The 20,034-nt window shown below is 28.5% G+C and overlaps 1 long non-coding RNA gene and 1 other non-coding gene across 2 annotated transcripts; both read left to right on the forward strand.

Annotated features, from left to right (window-relative positions):
• Positions 1-10,919: 10,919 nt before the first annotated feature.
• Positions 10,920-11,038, forward strand: LOC112687080. Its single transcript, XR_003148939.1, has one exon. It is a non-coding gene; the product is annotated as a 5S ribosomal RNA (ribosomal RNA).
• A 2,242-nt stretch (positions 11,039-13,280) lies between these two features.
• LOC112687075 lies at positions 13,281-17,987 on the forward strand. Its single transcript, XR_003148938.1, has 4 exons — positions 13,281-14,363; positions 15,026-15,190; positions 17,476-17,619; positions 17,706-17,987. It is a non-coding gene; the product is annotated as an uncharacterized LOC112687075 (long non-coding RNA).
• The last annotated feature ends 2,047 nt before the right edge of the window (positions 17,988-20,034 follow it).

Here is a 20,034-nt window from a genome sequence, read left to right on the forward strand (position 1 = left end):
CTTTACGAGGTGAATTGTTTTTACATATTTGATTTTAAAAAACTTGTATCGATGTAAAGAAAAAAGTGTATGCTTATTTAAAACATTGTGCAGTGAAATTAGTGCAAGAATTGTTCAAATGTATAGGAAATGAACCTGGATACATTTTGTAAAAATAATTAAATAAAAAATAAAGGACTATAATTGTTTTAACATGTTTTATAGTTGTTTTTTATATATTATGTTAATGTATAGATTAGCAACACTATTTTGCTACGACTAATATGTTTTGCATTCAATCTGTGATATGCACTTTATATCTATCTGATATTAGCATAGTATAAAATTTGATATCAGAAATAATAAATTATACCAATCATAGCAGTTTAAGATTAACAAACAATATTTTCACTTTTTTGTCAAGTAAATGTTATCATTCATGGAGTGTATCTAATAATCACTTGGTAGCAGTGGGTCAACCAGGATTTCTTCAAAGGGGGGTGTCCCCCAGTGGTTTAATGTATATTATAATATAAACAGCTGTACAGTTATTTTATAAAATCTAATTTTTGTAGAATTTTGAATCACTATTATTTAATATTTATTATATTATCTTCAGGGATGTATTTAGGGGGAGGTGATATAGGTATTAAAACACCCTTCTTCGACCATATTTTAAGGTATTTCACCAAATTGCAAACTTACAGTATAATCAATGCCGTCCCGAAGATGAAAATCAAGGGGGGGGGATGAATAATATGAAAAATACCGACTAAAATTTTTTTACTCAATGTAAGTAGTATAATTAACTATATGTAGTCGTATTTTTACTTTTTAACATGTAGGTATACAATGTGTTCACTAATTTAGGGAACACTGAATTTCTCGGCCGGATTTGTTTGGAATAAATCGATTTTTTTTTTTTACAAACTGGTGGTATATGAATAAATTTTTCGATTCATTTCAAAATATTTTGAGAATTTTGTCTGCGTATGCGCAGTAACAACTTTTTTTTTTAAATAGCAACACCTATTTTTATCACCATATTCGGGTAGGCCTATTTTTTTTAAGTAATTTTCATCTATCAACTATGACTCTAAGTTCAATATTGACTGAATAAGAGCCATATCAATTTTATTAAATAAAACATTTTTTAAATTATTTTTAAACATATATAAAATCATTATAATTAATTCTTATTGGTTACTTTTTGAATATTTGTACGTATTTTTTTTTAGAAATGTTATAAGCAAGACTATCATAATATAGATACAAAATTATTTATTAAAAATTGACTAGGTACAATTAGTACAAGTAGACAATAGTTATTTTATAAAATATAAAGTTATCGAGGTTTGAAATAATTAGATATAATGTTAATTAGCACAGTTATTCAGATAATTTAATACTAAATAATTATAAGTTATAACAATAATAATATGCATTATTATTAGATGTATAATATCGATAAGCCATAAATTATACTTACCTATTAACTCGTAATTATAGATAGATTAAACTGTTTTGATTATAAATTTTATACTCTAAAACAGTGGTGGCCAAACTATGGCCCGCAGGCCAACTCCGGCCCGCCATCATTTAATATTTGGCCCGCGAAAGTCTTCTATATTACAGCACTTATTTGTATAACTGTAATATTTTGCATTTACGTAAAAAAAAATTTAGAATGCATTTTTTTATGGCCCGCGATAAAAAAAAAGTTGTTTTTTATGACCTGAGGAAAAAAAAGTTTGGCCACCATTGCTCTAAAACGTAGATAAAATGAATCATTTTTGTTTCGATTGTCATAGTGCGAAAATCATAATGTGATAGTTAGGTTAAAATGAACAACCAAGAAAAAGTGCAAATGCAATTTATGGTAAATGTTATAGAAATTCTCGTCAGTCAGCAAAAATGTATGCTGAATAATACCCAGGTCGGTTCCATCCACCACACATATTATTTATTAAAATAGGAAAATTATTGATTGACCACGGAGCATTTAAAAAAAAAAAGTTTTTACTGCGTATGTGCAGACCGAATTCTCAAAAAACTGAAATGTATTGAAAAATGTGGATTCATATTCCACCAGTTTGTGAAAATAAAATCGATTTATTCCAAACAAATCAGGCCGAAAAATTTAGTGTTCCCTAAATCGGTGAACACACTGTTATGTGTCAGTGTCGCACGTTCTTAAAATTGACAATTTAATTATATATATATACTATAATATATAGTATAATAAGTAGTTATATCAATTTGATTCGTGTGTACACTGTATTATGAAATATGTAATATTTGTTTTCCATAAGTAAAATTAGGTCCTTCTAGGCTATAATGAAACAAGCCGGCTGATATTTTTAAAGGGCGGGTGAGACACCCCCCTGAGTATAATTTGAATAAACATTGTATACAACTTGTATATTTTACATATACTGTCTTAATATAATAATTTTCATTAATATAATGATTTATATAAATACGTGGTATTTATTAATTTAATACAGAGGGAGGGAGAATAAGTCTATTAAATTTTAAAACACCCCCATTAAATTAATCCCGGATACGCCACTGATTATCTTATTCAAACCCACTGCAATTATTTCTGTATCAAGCATTAATTTGATAAACTAAAAATCATTTCCAAAATGTATTTTAAGATATAAATCTCATATAGTTTTAGTATTCCCGTCAAATATAAAGACATTTTAGATAACTTTTGTACATATTACAATTTTACTTATTTTGTTTTTTCGAGTTAACTCTATTATGACGTCATCTGCAGTAATTGTAATTGCACAGTGAATTTTCTACGCTGCTGATACTAAGTTTCTGAGGTATGTTTTTAGTATTTTTAAAGTTTTATAAAAAAAAAAAGTTATACTTTTATTAGCCAGTTTACTCATTTTATTTGTTCGACGGTGACAATAGCATTCGAACAATTGAACAAAAATAATAACATGTAGACATAGACAGTCGTACAAATATTATATTATCCAGCTTTTGACAACGATAAATCGAAAATATAAGCTATTAGGAACCCATTGTGTGGCATTTCCAAGTAGCATTTGTATTGCCGATTTATTGGAAAATTAAAAATCGTACCTATACACTTGTGATTATAATTATCGTCTTAATAATATACATAGCTCTAATCATAAGCGCCCGCAAGAAATGAATGAGGAGGGGCCATAATTAAATCAAACACCAAAAAGTATATTAAAAAATAGATTCTTAGTAAACAAAAAAATATCTCAGAATTATATACAATTTAGGTAGTCGTTATTAAATAAAAACTGTAGTATTCACGGTTCAAATACAATCCTTGTTATTAACGGTTCAATGAATTTTTCTTTTCTTTTATAGACTTTTTCACGATGAATATTTAACATACATAGACCATTAAATCAATCTTCATCCGTCGTAGACCAAAACCAAGTTTTAACCATTCGTAAAGTGCTAACTGACCCTTTGGCTGTATAACTTGTAGCTGGTAAGGATAGAAATATTTCATATGCAATTTTAATGCTAGGGAAAAATATTTTGCTATGTTCTAGTAAATCTATAATATCCATATTTTGGCAGTATTTGTTTTGCCATAAACTATACCAATTTTCACTTTCAATTTTATCAAAATTATAAATATTAGTTTTGTTTTCAGTGTACTCTTGTTTTTTAATTTTCCTAAATAATGCTGGATGAAGCTGTTGTAAACAAAAAGCAACACTATTACTTTTTTCTAATATTTCTTTGATAAACTGAATTATTGAATCAAGGTATGATACAAAAATTGATGGTCGATAGTAGTCTTTGGGAGAGTCACATGAATAATTGTATTTGTGTGATAGTTTTCTGGACAAGTAATAGTGAATTCAAAATAATCTGCTATAGACTGCGTCAGTAAATAATAAATCAAAGATTTAATTTGCATTTATTCTTTTGTCTTGTAACATGTTTAACAATTCCTCTACCTGTTTCTTAACATTATAAAGTTCCATTGTTTCCAGTGTATTTTGTTATTATTTTCATAGTAATTATAAATGAAAAATTCAAGGTTAAGGAATATAGATAAAGTGCGCCTTGTCTTGTATTCGAATTTACAAGATCATTAATAGAAAATTAATGAAAGTTTTTGGAAATTAGCCTAATACTCTTACACTTTGAAGACCAGGGTGTTTCATAAAAAGGTGGTTTATTAGGTATAAGATTTCTTCCATGATTAGAAAACATATTTTTTATTGTTGGCGAATATTTTGCAAATCATTGTCAACCACTCACTAATTCACTCAATTTATCCTAAAGGCTTTAAACAAATTGTAAATAATTGTGTTAACTTCTCAGTCGCAAACTCACAGTTTTAATAAAAACAGTATGTTTAAATGAATAATTAACACATTTATTATAACAAACAAAATACAAATTAAACACCACACTGGCTGTCCGTACGCACACCTTACACACTGTACAGGTTGCCGAACAATGCTCTACCCAACCAATTTGCCCAGCACCGTACCCGGATGGGACGACCGCCGCGCTAGCTGGTGGAGAGTTAACAATTGTAAATAAAATTGTAAATATGTAGTTTCAAAATTTGTAAATCCCCAGGAATTTTTTGAAAATCGAAATCATATAATAGTTAGCTAATAATAGTATTTTATTTTTTTATCTATAAAAATGTAAATAAAAAGTTGTACTCAAATAGTATTTAACATAGTTAAGTAATTATTAACTAATTAAATACATACATTTTTATATTATAGCAAGAGTTTATAATTTATACTAATTTATTTATAGTTTAATATTATCTGTAAGTTAGACTTGTAATATAGATTATTATATGATTATGATTATAGTAATAATCTTTTTTCAGATTTTCTCGATTCAGAAAATATTGGAAATATTCATTGTGACTAAAATACATTTTAACAATTGATGAATTCTGAGTATACTTCTTCCACATATTCATTTATTCTAATGGGTTCTTTGCTTTGTTTCTAAACTTAGAAATTATTTAATATTAAAATATATATTTAAGTTAAATTTGATATATTTGGAATTATTTATTTTGATAATAGTCATTCGGTGCTCTGTGTTTCTATTGATATAGTCGTGTCCTATCTTGTGTAAGAAAATAAAGAATTTTCTATTCCTTTAAATGATGGCCAACAAGGTAAGTTTTTAAATATTTTAAATATATTTTTACTACATAGATATATTACATAGTACCTATATAGTATATCTTTGTAGTATGATTTCGCCTATTTTAGTACATAATTCATTAAAGAGCCTCTACATCTGCCAGTTTTTTGATTGAGAATAACATATTCTAAATTTAATCATACTCTAGAATGCGTCATCCAACATAAGTTTTGAAAATGGATTTTGATTTTTCAATATTTGGTTGATGCATCGGTCGGAATAAAATTTGAATTTTTATTGTCAATATTATTTTTTAAATGGTTACAAAACTCAAAAAATTGTAACTTCAATATAGAAATAATTAAATAATTAAAAATATTTTTTAAACTGTAACACGAGCGATGCATTTGAAATGTTTTTAAGAATCTATAAGTTTTTTTTCAGAATTTAAACCGGATTATTTATAGGAACATACTTTTAAAAGTAAAAACGTGTCTTCAGGGTGAAATTTTTACTGTTCATTTACATGTTATTTGACATTTGCCTGCGAGTGCATAAAGTGACCCCGTACTGCATTCCCAACCATCGCGTCGCCGTCCCCCGATGCTGCACAAGTGAGCCGTAGATAAGGATAATATATATTTTGTAATTTGTTGTACTTTGTATTTTAAAATTCTAAAAATTTAATAATTATCGTTTGTACTATCAATGATTATAAAAATGCAGTCCTTAGACAATCGTCCAACGTAACGGTCGTCACTGTTTGATAATTTGAATTTGTAAACACCAATATTGTTCTACTTTTTTGTGAAGTTTTGTCCGTGTGGTCTTTATAAATTAATAAATTGCGGAATACAATCAATAACATAAATAGCAAATATAAAGCTAAGTATAGAAAATCGTTATCCAACAGAAAAAAAAAATAAAGGAAATGTAAAGATATTTACTAAAATTACGTAAATTGCTATATCATTATTCTAATAAAAAACTCCTAGGTCGGAAGACAAGCAAAAAGGTAACTTTTTAAGCGGGAATCCCTATACAAAATATTAAGTATTGATTGTTATTTTATCTAAATTTAAAATACCTATAACAAGCATAAAAATGGTTGAAATATTTTTTAATTTACACAATCTTTAGATAATTTGTACATAAGTGTTCTGTAAAATGTGCAAGTTCCCTCTACTATTATATCCCCTAATATTGTTGATAGTATAATTTTTACTAATAAAAATTATGTTCACATACTCAACAAATAAAAATATGTTTAAATAAAAAAAAAAAAATAAACAAATAATCAACCTTTAAAGTCACAAAAAACTAAAAACTCATCAAGATATACATGAAATACATTCCTATTTTCACGTTAATGTTTATGGTACTTTATTATATTAGTATTAAAAATCAGTATACATATTAATTTGTAATATTGAAAAAATGTTCTTATTTTTCAAAGCTAATTATAAGTATTGTAATTTATATCTATATCCATATATTCTATACATCTAAATAAAAGAACAGGACTTTTTTGTGTACCAATTTTGTACCGTAACTAATTAACATTTTTCCAATTTTTTTTCACAAGGTTATTCCAGATATCCTCTAGATTTTCATCACGTTACTCGATTTTTAATTTTTTTGTAGTCGAAGGAGAAGAATAGGAGGGATTGTATTATTATGTACCAATTTTGTGACGACACTTTATTAACAAGTGTAATATTATGAAAGTTGTATTGAAAACACAGATCACTTTACCTTTACACCATGACTAGCTCAAATATAACAATTGCATTATCAAAAAATTATAAAATTCTTTTTACTTCAATATGTTACAATCCGCCAGGTGTTGAACGCGCGCCTATCTATTTCCGGTTTTAGTACATCTACATTTGCTGTAGGTGCACTAAAACTGAGACACACCTATATAGCGTTTATACCATGTATAAAATTCCTGTAGGGTTTTGGTAGTAAATAATCTATAGTTTGTGAAGTAATTTTCCAACAGTTATCTTAATAATTATGTAAAACTTGGTCGTCGAAAGTGGAAAAGAGGACAAAAAATAATCTGAGATGGTTTGGGCGTTAGATGAGGCGAGAGGAAACAAAAGCTAGTAAGAGTGGTTATAAATATGAACGTTAAAGGGAGAAAAGAAAGAGGAAAACCAACAAAGGGATAGTTGGATACGATTGAAAATTATATGAGAGTTGTTGGTGTTGACGGTATTTGGGGTAAAGATTGGGGAGGGGGCTGATCAAATTTTTTAAAAAATCGGTAAAAAATACTTAGATAGATTTGCTATTAGTGAGACACAATTTGCAATTATTTGCAATTATTTGCAATTATTTGATGGTATTTGAAAGCCGATCGGTCAAGATGGGGGGGGGGGGGAGTATGAAGTTGGCCCCTAAAAAAAAAGTGCTGACGTTTATTTGAGAAATTTGCAATTCTTAAAATATGATTTGCAATAATTTGCAATTACTTGGCGGTGTTTGGAAGTCGATCAGTCAAGTTGGGAGGGGGGGCAAATTCATGGACATCTATCAGTTGATAGCGCGTTCTATTTTTAGAAATGGATTTCTGTTACTATTGTATTTACATTGTTGTAAAATGTTATCAATTTATTTCGGGTTACTAAGAATTGTTTCATCGATTGTCTTTTGTCGATTGTCGATACTTGATTGTTTTAGGCCGATCGCACACCAAAAGAGCAAAATTGCGTTAGACAGTATTAGTCATTTTCGTGTTGAGTTAACTAAAAACAATTTGTTTTTATAAAGTGTACACTACCTAGACAAAACAAAAATGTCTTCTGATGAAGTTTTTGCGATTTGCATGTGGTACACATAACAAAATTTAAAACAGAATCATAAAAAAAAAAAAAAAATTATGGATTCATCCGTTAAATAAAAACTTGGTCCTTGACTCCAAAATCATAAATGGATGGTCTTATTTCCACTAAACTTACTAGTATTTCCTCATCACAAACCATCAGGCGCGTATTCAGGGGGGTGTTACAGGTGTAATAACGCCCCCCTTGACTACGTTATACTTAAGTCTTATAAAGCTAAAAATTCATCATGAACTGTGATGAACACATATTAATCATAACGAAATATATACATATTATGATAACAGTAACGTAAATCCGGGACCAGGGATCTTATTACACTATTTTATCTCATAAACTAAAGCCGTAATTTTGTATCGTTTCATAAACGATTTACTATATACATGTATATGAGACAAAATGTCCATTTGAAATTTTAGTAAAATATTTAAACACTTTCTCATACATTAATATAATATTATAATATTAATTTGGCTTTGCTGCATATGCATAATGATATTATTGTATCCATTGATGAAACAATCAATAAATTTGCAAAAATGAAAAAAAGAAATTTCGAATTAGTTATTTGACTACTTACCAACCTTACGTTTTCTACTTAGATATTTGTTAAATTAAGATACCTATCTTATTTTTTTAAAATTTTTAAAAAATAATTAATAGGTACTATTACTACTATGATTATTTATTATTATTTCATACAAGATACATATTGAAGGTACAATTTTAATATAGGAACTATTTGTGTTGTTATTAATACTTATTTTTTACTAGCTGTCCCGACACGGCGTTGCCCGCGTATTAGTTGGTTTTTTGGCATTTTCGTAGGCCATGTATTAGTGTTATTATGTATGAGAAAATTTAAAAGTAATAGGTAAAGTATCTAAATGTTGAAATTAAGTACAAACCAACATATATATTTTCTGAATTTACGTCGTACCGAACTTCGCATTTTATACCTTTGAACATTTCTCGAAAATTCTATAACTTTCTTCATTACAACAATTGCAATGCAAAAAATAATATTGAGATAAAAACTATCCTATATATTTATTACAATAATTGTAATGCAAAAAATAATATTAAGATAAAAACCATAGATTAGGTTAGTTATATAATTCTCGGAACAATTCATATCTACACGCCGCCGACGATAAAACACAAACAATAGAAAAAAGGTCAGATTACAGGTAGCTATATAGATACTGTCGCGGTCGGTCACGGGAAAACCCGAAATACACCATGCAATTATACACATTAAAATATTTAAAATATTAAAAATTTGAAAAAAAACTATCCTATATTTTAAGTTGGACCAAATTACACACGGTGTAAAAAAATTCATCAAAATCGGTTCAGTAGTTTCGGAGATTATCGCGAACATACATCGTGACACGAAATTTTTATATATACAGATGTAGTAAGTTTTAAAAATATTTATTAAATAAATATTTAATTCAATTTGGTACTTGTATTTTTATTTAATCACTCGAATGAGCAACAGGAACATAAGTTGTAGGTAATGAACTGTAAATTATTTTTAAGTTTGTATTGAAGAAAAATTAGTTTTGCACCTTCCCACCATGGTCTCAACTCAAATACGCCTTTGTAATACACATAAACAGATATTCATGTGTAATCATGGGAGCCTGGAGGGGGGGGGGGGCAAGAGGGGCATTTGCCCCCCTGCAATTCAATAGAATGTTGAATATTTTAACTTTTATTTTGATTTATCAACATTTTATCGATATTTTTACTTTAATGTGTGCCGTGTTGATCGTAATAACAATATATTATAAGGCGTACCTACAAAATAATGCGTATTACATTAATCGCGCAAAATTAAATACGTTTCAATTCTGTGAATTGATATTAATCGCCTATTGTGTAAACCACTTATGACGATCGACGCACCACGCACACATAGCTCCAGTTTTTATTTAACTAATTTTTTAGGTTGTAAGGAATATATTTTTAATGTTCTTTTTGGTGTTGGATTTCATATAATTCTAACACAATTTGTAGTTTACAAGTAATAAACTTTTTTTAATGTATTTTTTTTTTGTGTTTGATTTCATTATGCCCCCCCTTTGATAAATTTCCTGCGGGCACCCATGTGTGTAATATACTAAAGTATTTGAATGCTTGTACAATGAAGAAAACGTTAAGTCATTATTTTGTTGTATATAATTTTGTCGATTTATTTTTAATATCCCCCCCTTTTAAAATACCTAGCTACGCATCTGCAAACCATTATGTGACAAGTATATAAAAAATATTATTAAAAATATAAACGAAATACAAAATACACACGAATAATAAAATAATTCTTTCTTGTCTAGTTGTGACTACCGAAAATGTGGTCACTCAAACAGTATCAGTCATGACTAATTGTGTTTTAAAGCAAAAACGTTTACTACCTACTGTAGAAAAATGCTTAATTTATTATGTATCTTATTTAATAATAACTATATATTAATAAATTTAAATTCCTATATTTGTATCATTTATATTATAATTAAAACCACCCGTTCCTTAAAAATTTCTAGTTATAGCTATGGTGGGGGTAATTTGGCCCATAGTGAAAATGATTTCTATAAACGGCACTGTATGATAGCTTTGGAATTAAGTTTATTTTCATAAGTTTTGATACATAAAAGATTGGTATTTTGATTTTAAAAAAATTGTTTGTTTATATATTCAAAGGAAATTGTAAAAGAATTTTAATGGATTAAAAATCGTCACAAAAATCTTTAGGAAAATAATTGTATAATGTAATTGATAATAAATTTAAGTATAATAAAATAACGTAATCGTATCAAAGACAAAGTCGTCTTATTTAAATTACTTGTTGTTGAGAAACTAAAGTTTCGTAAATATTTAACTGCAAATAAAAGATAATTTAACAAAAAATAACAACACTACATAAATAATGTTTTTCTCTCTACACTCGCCAACGACCATACCACGTTGAATACACCAGTTCTCGTCCGATCACTGAAGTTAAGCAACGTCGGGCGTAGTTAGTACTTGGATGGGTGACCGCTTGGGAACACTACGTGCCGTTGGCCTATTTTTCTTCATTTAGTTCAGTCAGTTTATTAATTTCTTAACTTTTTTTTCTTAATATATTTGACTTTATTATGAAGTATTAAATATAATCTATATATCGAATACAATAAGTAAGATAAATATTTTAAGATTATTCACAGGTTATATTATACACATGAGGAGGAAATTACACATTTGTGAAATTAATTATTATTAATTATTAATTTATAAATATAAAATAACTAAATACTTTTTTAATCTAAAGAGTACACACGAGTGAAAAGCAAAAGAAATCTGTATAATGTTAACTGTACAATTGAAATTTGAAACAGTTGAACATTAAATTTTAAAATATAAATTGACTATCCTACCTCATCTGTCATTTAAAGTTTCCTCAGCTCACACCCGATAAATTAACCTATTCCAGTGCTTGACTTGAGGGAGGACGCAGGGGGACGGAGTACCCCAACTACTTTTCAGAAATTTTAGCGTCCCCCTACTATTATTACGTTATAAATATAACGCTTAACAAGTCTTGGGAACGCTATTTTCTTTAAACTAAACAGAGTCCCCCTTCTTTATTTTTGCCTAATCAAGCACTGACCTATTCTATTTTAAATCTCAAACTACAAATTACGCAACTAATACACCACTCTTGAGAATCATGAACTCTGTAAATAATTATCTAGATAAATATTTTACTTTTATTTTAATACGGGCTGCAGCCCTAAGTATAGAATGTAAATTTAACATAATAAAGTACAATACAAAATGTGTACCTAATAGGGGTAATGGTAATACCGGTAGACCGATTTGAAGTCGGTATACCGTCTATTTTTTAAAAACGGTATACCGATAATATCGAAAATATCGAATTACCGAAGTATTGAAAATATCGATTACATCGAAATTGTTTATTTAGTATTTTAATATATTTTTAAACTGTACAAAATTTCCAATGGGAAATTACTATGGCCTTCTATATAATAGTAACACTTATATACTAAATAATAAATATATCTCAAATATCGATACGGGTTGGACTATCATAGCTGGGATTTCAATAAGTCTGGATTACATTTACATTAAAAACAGTATTCTTAAAAAATATTAAGGTTGGAGTGTATCATGTTTAATTTCAATAGCCTCATTCAACATGCAAGTAAGTTTTATATTATCACTAATGTGGTCCAGTCCGGTCTATAATTCGAATTGTTGCACTTCAAACATTTAAAACAATGAAAATAGCATTTTGTTCGTATTTCTTTAAATATGACAGTTTCACTCGTCTTGTCTTATCTGTTAAAAAATAATCACTGACAATAAAAATTAACCTTAGCTAGCAGAATAGTTGTAAACTAATTCTATTTAGTTTGTGCTAACATAAATTTACTTATTACGATACATTTTATTCTTTACAATAAGTATTACAATATATTGTTATTTAATTTCCGTAGTCATTAGTTCTAATTGATTGATAATCGTTCGAAATGCGGTAATATCTAATATTTATGTTTTGGCTAGATACTAAAATTCTTAGAAATGTTCCAACGCCCATTCGGCGCATACACAAGTCAACGTACACGAAGAAAATACTTTTGCTCCGACTGTAGGGCAGAAATATAATGCAAATAGTACCAAAAGAGAAATAACAATTCACCTTGTTTTGATCGACATATTAATTTTGAAAAAATTATTATATTTGCTAGACTATTTTCTAGGATTGCTCGGAAATGAATTTATGACTTTATTTTTAGTTAATAAAATATGATACATAGTAAGTTTATATTTTTCTCAAAATAAACTTATACTTGACTTAGTTGTAGATAGCAATGAAATGAAAAATATAAGAATTCACTTCCGTGCAATCTTAGAAAAGAGAAATACAAATCAAATTTAGTTTTCAAAATTTAAATCGAGCTACTTCCAGTATGTAAAAGTAAGTTGCCCCATCCCCCCTTTAGTTACATAAATTGTATTTTAATTAACAATAAGTACCTACTTACAAATATATTTAAAAAAAATTCTCGTTTTTATGTTTCTATTGGACATAATTTAATACATATTCTAATTTACTACCTGTATGGGGTTTTACTACTTTTAATGATTTAAAATAATTATAAAAGTAATTTAACTCACTCGCTTATATCACATTATTTTTAAAAAGGAATTATGAATAAATTTTAAAAGTGTCTTATTCTTAAATAAATTATTTATTATAAATTTATGATTTATAATACATTTTTTATGTTCTAGGAATAAATCACTATTATTCCATCAGAGTAAGCCGGGAAACGAATTTAAGAAATGTGATAAAAAGACATCAACAAGGTACACAAATGTTATTGCTTATTGGATTGCTACTGACATGGAGCCATACAATGAAATGTCAAAAGAAGGTTTTAGCTCATGATGGCTGTGTTATGTCCTGGTTATACAGTTCCTAGTAGACAAGTGTTTGCTAATATTAAATCCCTGCTATTTAGGCTGATGAGAAAATATGAATAGCAAATGAACTTCAAACTATACAGTATATAGCCTTAACATTTGATTGTTGGTCTTCAAATATATTACACCCTTATATTGCAATTTCTGCTCATGGGATTAATAAAAATTGGGAGTTAAAAAACCCTTTGAATAATGGTGTTTCAGCTGTTCTAAAATTGAAACCAGTAAATTTCATTATAAATAAAGTAACCACAATTCGAGCAAAATGTCACTATAGTTCAAATATACGCCGGTTGTTAAAAAAGCCCAAGAAAATCGTCAACTTTCAATTAAAGTTAGGCCAGGTGCTTGCGAGACTTGATAGTGGTCTTACTTGCCTGCACTTAAGTTTATAAAAGACCGTCATGTACCTCTTCGTGATGTTTTATATGAAATTAGCTTAAATCCCAAGGCTCTACTACTGCTTCCAAATGATGAGAACTTGAACTTTTAAATTTAATATATAAAATGTTAAAGCTTCCTCAACAACTTGGTGAACATATAACAGCTGAAAAGGTAGTAACTGCTTTAGTACTTTGGCCTGTATATTCTCGCTTGGAAAATAATTTACTACACTCGGATTCTACTTCTTACACTTGTAGCTTAAGAAGCTGCATGTAGCGTAGACCTTTTTTCTACATAAACAGAATGTGATATCTTGACTGTTGGTTATAATACTAAAAGTTCTAATTTTGAGACTGTGGCCAAAATTAGTGATAAAGAAACTCAATGTTGGATCCTAGATATAATCCAGATTAATTGACTCTCAGAAAGATGTTGTAAATCATATAAAATTAGAAATGGACACTCTTGGACACCAGTAATGTAAAAAAAAAACTGAAGTTATAAAAAAAGAAGGTAATCTTTAATTCTTATAAAAAATGTAAATACTTATTTGTTTATGTTATGGGTAATATCAACATGAGTGATATGTTATTATTTTATGCATTTATATTCACTTACTCTCAGAGGTGGATTTATCTTTTTTACGACTATAGGCACCAACAATTTGCCGCCCCTATATAGGCAAAGAAGTTATATTACCCCTTCCGAAACACCTAATCTAAATATTAAATATACAAACGTATGAACATTCCTTTGAATTTTTAGACTATTTTTTTCGCTTTAATTAATTAGTCTATTTTGAAAAAATGCCATTGGATGTTCCCCAAATTTTAATAAAAACAGATTTTCATAATAACAGCATAGGATTATTAACATACATTCGAATTAGTAGTATAGTGTGGCAGTGGGGATATTTATTTTTCCCCGAAATTCTGACGATAACATATTAACAAAATGCACCCATTATTATACAATTATTTTTCGTAAATATAAAGTAAATAATTTTCCAATTTTTTTGGCATACGTTTAATGTTTTATAATAAAACATTACAGAATTAGCCGCCCCTAAACTTTGCCGCCCTAGGCAGATGCCTACAGTGCCTAATGGAAAATCCGCCTCTGCTTACTCTATTACACCTATACTCGTATAATATATATTATATTGTCTATCATAGGTTTGGCAGCGTTTTTGTCAATGGAAGTTCCAACAGTCAACGGCAGCCCACATATTGATCTAAACTCGCTCGAATTCAATAAATATATGAACATGGATCCTATAAGTTTAGTTTCAGACCCTAATCATCGAGGAATGTTGTGAACTGTTTAGAAAATAATTTGGGGTTTGTTCATGGATTTTTGTATTATTAAATTGACGAGAGGCGTCTGCGTTTGATTGAGTGTGAGGCTGATTATTAGTAATGATATTATTATTTAGGGTGGTGCAATAGACGTCTTTAACAGGTATGGTATTATTGTTATTTAATAATTTAATATCAGATTGGAAATCTTAGTTAATTTTTTTTTTTATTATTCTGGTGTCTTTGTTGTAGATTTTTATACACAATGCAACCTCAATAACTACTGAGTGTTGTCTTTCACATAGTTCGCATTTTGGTGGTTGGTAAGTGGGTTTTAAACAGGCAGAGGTATTGTGGTTTTCTCCACATGTTATGCATCGGGGTACGTGATTACAGTATGTTCTCGAGTGACCAACATTTCGGCATCTAAGACATTGTATTATTTGGCGTCGAGGGTGTAACTCTTCAACTTTAATTTTGGTGTAGCATATTGAAGTTAGTTTAAATATTTCTTTGTTATTTAGGTCAGGTTCAAGGTCTATGAAAAATAGGGGTAGTGGTATTTTTGTTATTTTATTTTTTTACATTTACAACTGTATTGCTGATGTATTGCTTTGTTTGGTTTTGGAAGACGTAATAGGTGATGGAGTGTGCTGAGGTATTTGGGAGTGAGGAGACATTACCAATGTCCAATCAACAGATGATAAATCGTCCGGGTCGGTGTTTATTATTTCGTTTTGCTTAATTATTTGATTGCCATTTACAATTTTAATTGGAGTTATCGGTTTGTTGTTGTACGGCTTCTTTTGTGGCAGTGAGCGCAGTCACATGTTATTTTGGTTAGATAACGAGTGCGGAAGTGTATTATTTTGGTTAAACATTTTGTGCAACGGTAATTAAAAATGCGATTTTTCTTACCTTGCACAGTGATCTAAAATTGAAAAAAGGTGGCCAAAAGGTTTATTTGTAACAATTACATTTCAAAAAGTGGCCAAAAATATTTAAGTGGTTCAATATACACAAACGATATTTCGTCAAAATTAAATGTATTTAAAACTAATTTCAATGCACTGTTTTTTTTTTTCTTGTAATGAACTAGACACATTGTTAACAATAATATATTCATGGGTATCTAATCGAGTGATAACAGGTTTAAGAGCCATATTATTTGTCACGAAAAATCACCACATACACAAATTAAATTTAAAACTTTCTAAAATATTAAAATGTTAAAGAAATAACAAAAAATTAGCAAATATACAGTTTATTAAAAGTTCCAAGATGGCTAAAGACAGACGACAGGCTTGCCGATCGCTCGCGGTGGTCGGTACACCATCAGCGAACGCTTCGTGATACATCGCCGTTTCCCAGAACTGGTTCTTTTAATCAATCGGGTGGCCCGATTGATAATCAAACGTACGATGATACCAAGGAAAAAAGGTGTGACAGATAAGATCGCGGTATCCGTGAAACACGACCGTGTCATAATGAAAAATACTGTATCAAACGCACGAATACAACTATTCAAGTATATCATCGATTTCATAGACATGTCAAATTTAATGTCTTATCGAAAGTAGAGCAGATATGAGCAACTAATCTACACATAAACGTTTTCGGTATATTATCTAGTTTTGTTGTTTGTATATATGAGCGTGACTATCGTTGACTAAATAATTTAAAATCGTAAGTCTTAATTACTTATAAATAATTTATCAGCAATTGAATACAACGACCTACAAAGTCGTACACATAATTTAATGTCATAATAACAAATATAAATATTTGACAGCATATATATACACAATATAATATATCCAAAAATAAGATTAATTTTAACTGAGAATCGTTTAAAATTAACTAATAATTAGTACAAAATTAATGATATTTTACTAAAAATCAAACATTTTTCAACATAAATACAGATTTGGCATAAGTAAAAATGATTTTAAAAAAAATTTATAATATATAATTCTAAAAGAAGTGTTTAATACTTTTTTAAAACAAAATCTTTGAAATGCAATTGTTACAAATAAACATTTTTGGCCACCTTTTTTCAATTTTAGACCACTGTGCCTTGGGGCTACATAGACCCCTATAGTGGGTGAGACCTGAAACACTAATGGTTGGTCTTTTTTTTCCTTTTTAAACGATATAAATTATGTTAAAAATCGACAAATTTGTGTAAGTGAAATATAAAAAGAATCGTTGACGTTTAATAAACGTGTACTCGATAAGATCTGTGCACGGAATGCAAATTTAACTTAAAACTAAAAGACGGATCCTCAATAGCAATACACATCATCCTATTTAGTGGTTTATTACAGGAATAAGTTGTCGTACACAGTGGAATATTGAAAGGATAGGAAGAGCGGAAATGGGCACAGGGAATTTTAAAGTTGACCTTGGATAGAAGTTCAGGACAGTCGATCGACCCATTGATGAGTTGGACTAGGAAGACCTTATTAATGGTAATACGTCTATCGGCTGAAGATTGTAAATCTAACCTATCTAATACTGCATTATAAACATGAGGTCTGTGTTCTATTTCTAATAGATATGCTGCAAACCCAAAAACTTCTGTTGGACCCTATCCAGCTGATTAAAAATGTTTTGGACCATATATAAAAAAAACATTGGAAAATAAGACAAAAACAGAAAAATTGTTAAGACAAGAAAAAAATAACAGATTAAAAATGAAAATAAAGACATTGAACAGTCTAATAGATAAATTACAAGCTGATAACAAAATTACAGCCAAGTGGTTCTAATGGTAATATGACTAATTTTTAACTTTCAATTTTTTTACAGATTTTCTTATGTCTATCTTAAACAAGAACATGGGGTCTACATAAAATGTACTATTGTAGTATGTAAATAAAACTCAAAATAAAATTTTCTTCGACTCCAGTTCAATATAATTAATATTTCTGCTATTATATAAGAATTACAAAAAATATCTGATACTAATATCTAGTTATCTAATTTCTAGAATAATATTATTAATAATGAATTATATAATATATATAGGTCTTACAATGACTAATATTGATGTATTTAAAATTTGTCAGATAGCAAAACATATAATCCGAAAATATTCAAAAAAGTCCTATCTAAGTAATGACAATTATGTTTTAAAATTGATATCTTTATTAAATTTTATTAAATATTTTATAAATTTAACCAACCATTTTATGGTTCAAGAACCTTTAAATAATCATTTATTACAGCTGATAAGATTAATAATTAAGAAATATATAAAAATAAGAATTCATCATATAAATACAGGTGCTAATAAAATTGACAAAAGAGTAAGAAAATTTTATACAAAATTAATCCACTTCCAATATCAATGAAGTACCAACATAAAAAAGTTACCTACCGATTGTTTTAAATTAAATATGTAAATAATTTGTAAATTAAGTATAACACCAAATTGTAAATAGAAATAGAATATAATCATATACAATATTATAATACTTACATGTGAATTTTTTGTTTAATGTCTCATTAGCAATAGTATTACATCTTGTATTCGCAAGAATAAAATGTTATGTAACACTTTCGGATTCCTTTTTTTTTTTACAAAAAACATTGTATGGAGCAATCTCAATAAACTTTTAGAATTATGAAATTCCCAAAATTTTCTTATCGTAATAATTTTTCGTGTTAAGTGGCCCACACATTTTCAATAATATTCATTAATATTTATATTAATAAATGATTTAATTTTTGTAATGCGCACGATCATTAATATTCCAACATTATATTGTTCAGTTTCATTCCAAATATGTCTATGATGAAATGTGTCTATCACTAGTAAAAACCAAAGATTTGTTGATAAATAATACATTATACAAGTATATAATCTAAGGTTAATACGATAAGATATTTTCAATTTGGCGTGAATATAATATATTCTAAAGATAATTCTACTTATATTGTCTTTGGTGATTCTAACTTGGCTTTTTCTCTCTCGCACATATCTTTGCTTCACGTATCTCTCTAAGCGCAATCAATATATACAGATATTCGGCGTAATCGATAAACTCCCGCGGTAAGAAACTAACCAGATGCTCTTTTCCACAAAAAAAATTACTTATCAAGTCGCGTATATAGGATTGACCTATTTATTATATTTTCCATTATGTACCCGATTGGTTCTCACACTTATCACTTTATCACACTCCGGGAGAACAGGTACAATGACTAAAATTGTACCAAGAATTTATGAGTTCGGACGGGGATAGTATGGTCACGGTTGATTCGTGACCAGTACACGCCCGGGCCTCGGTGCTATAGCCCTGGTACCGGCTACCGTTGATTTGTCGACATCTGCATTGAGGTCAGTTGTGTAAATAGTAATAGTGATAAATAATAATAGTAATAATATATAATAAATATATTATTAAATATTATGAAATTTATTACAATAAATGTGGTTTTGTAATGGCCATTACATGTATTAGTTTCATTCTTATTAATAATAATATTTGTATATACTTTTTTCATTTTACAATGTAATAAAGCTATATTTATATATATATATATATATATTTTTCAAAATTATTATTTTTTTTAGGTTATTACAGAATTATAGATATAAAAAGCTGGCACAATTTCGCTATCCTTTTTTTTTTGGGTGGCAACCGCAAATCCGCCAAAATGAGGTATCGCAAAATTATACCCCGTTAGAACCGTAAGCTCATTATCGGATGATAATTTCTCTTTTGTCTCCAATATAGTAAGACCTTTCATAAATGACGTAGCAAGATTTAACCCCAGTTGTGCACCCAGGGCGTGGGGCTTAAAGGCTGGAGCTTCACCAAAAAAAATGTTTGTCCATTACATTATATAATATCAAAGCTTATGGTTTTGTCACAAAT

This window comes from Sipha flava, unplaced genomic scaffold (assembly GCF_003268045.1).
Source record: "Sipha flava isolate LNK unplaced genomic scaffold, YSA_version1 32_pilon_pilon, whole genome shotgun sequence".
Taxonomy (NCBI): domain Eukaryota; kingdom Metazoa; phylum Arthropoda; class Insecta; order Hemiptera; family Aphididae; genus Sipha; species Sipha flava.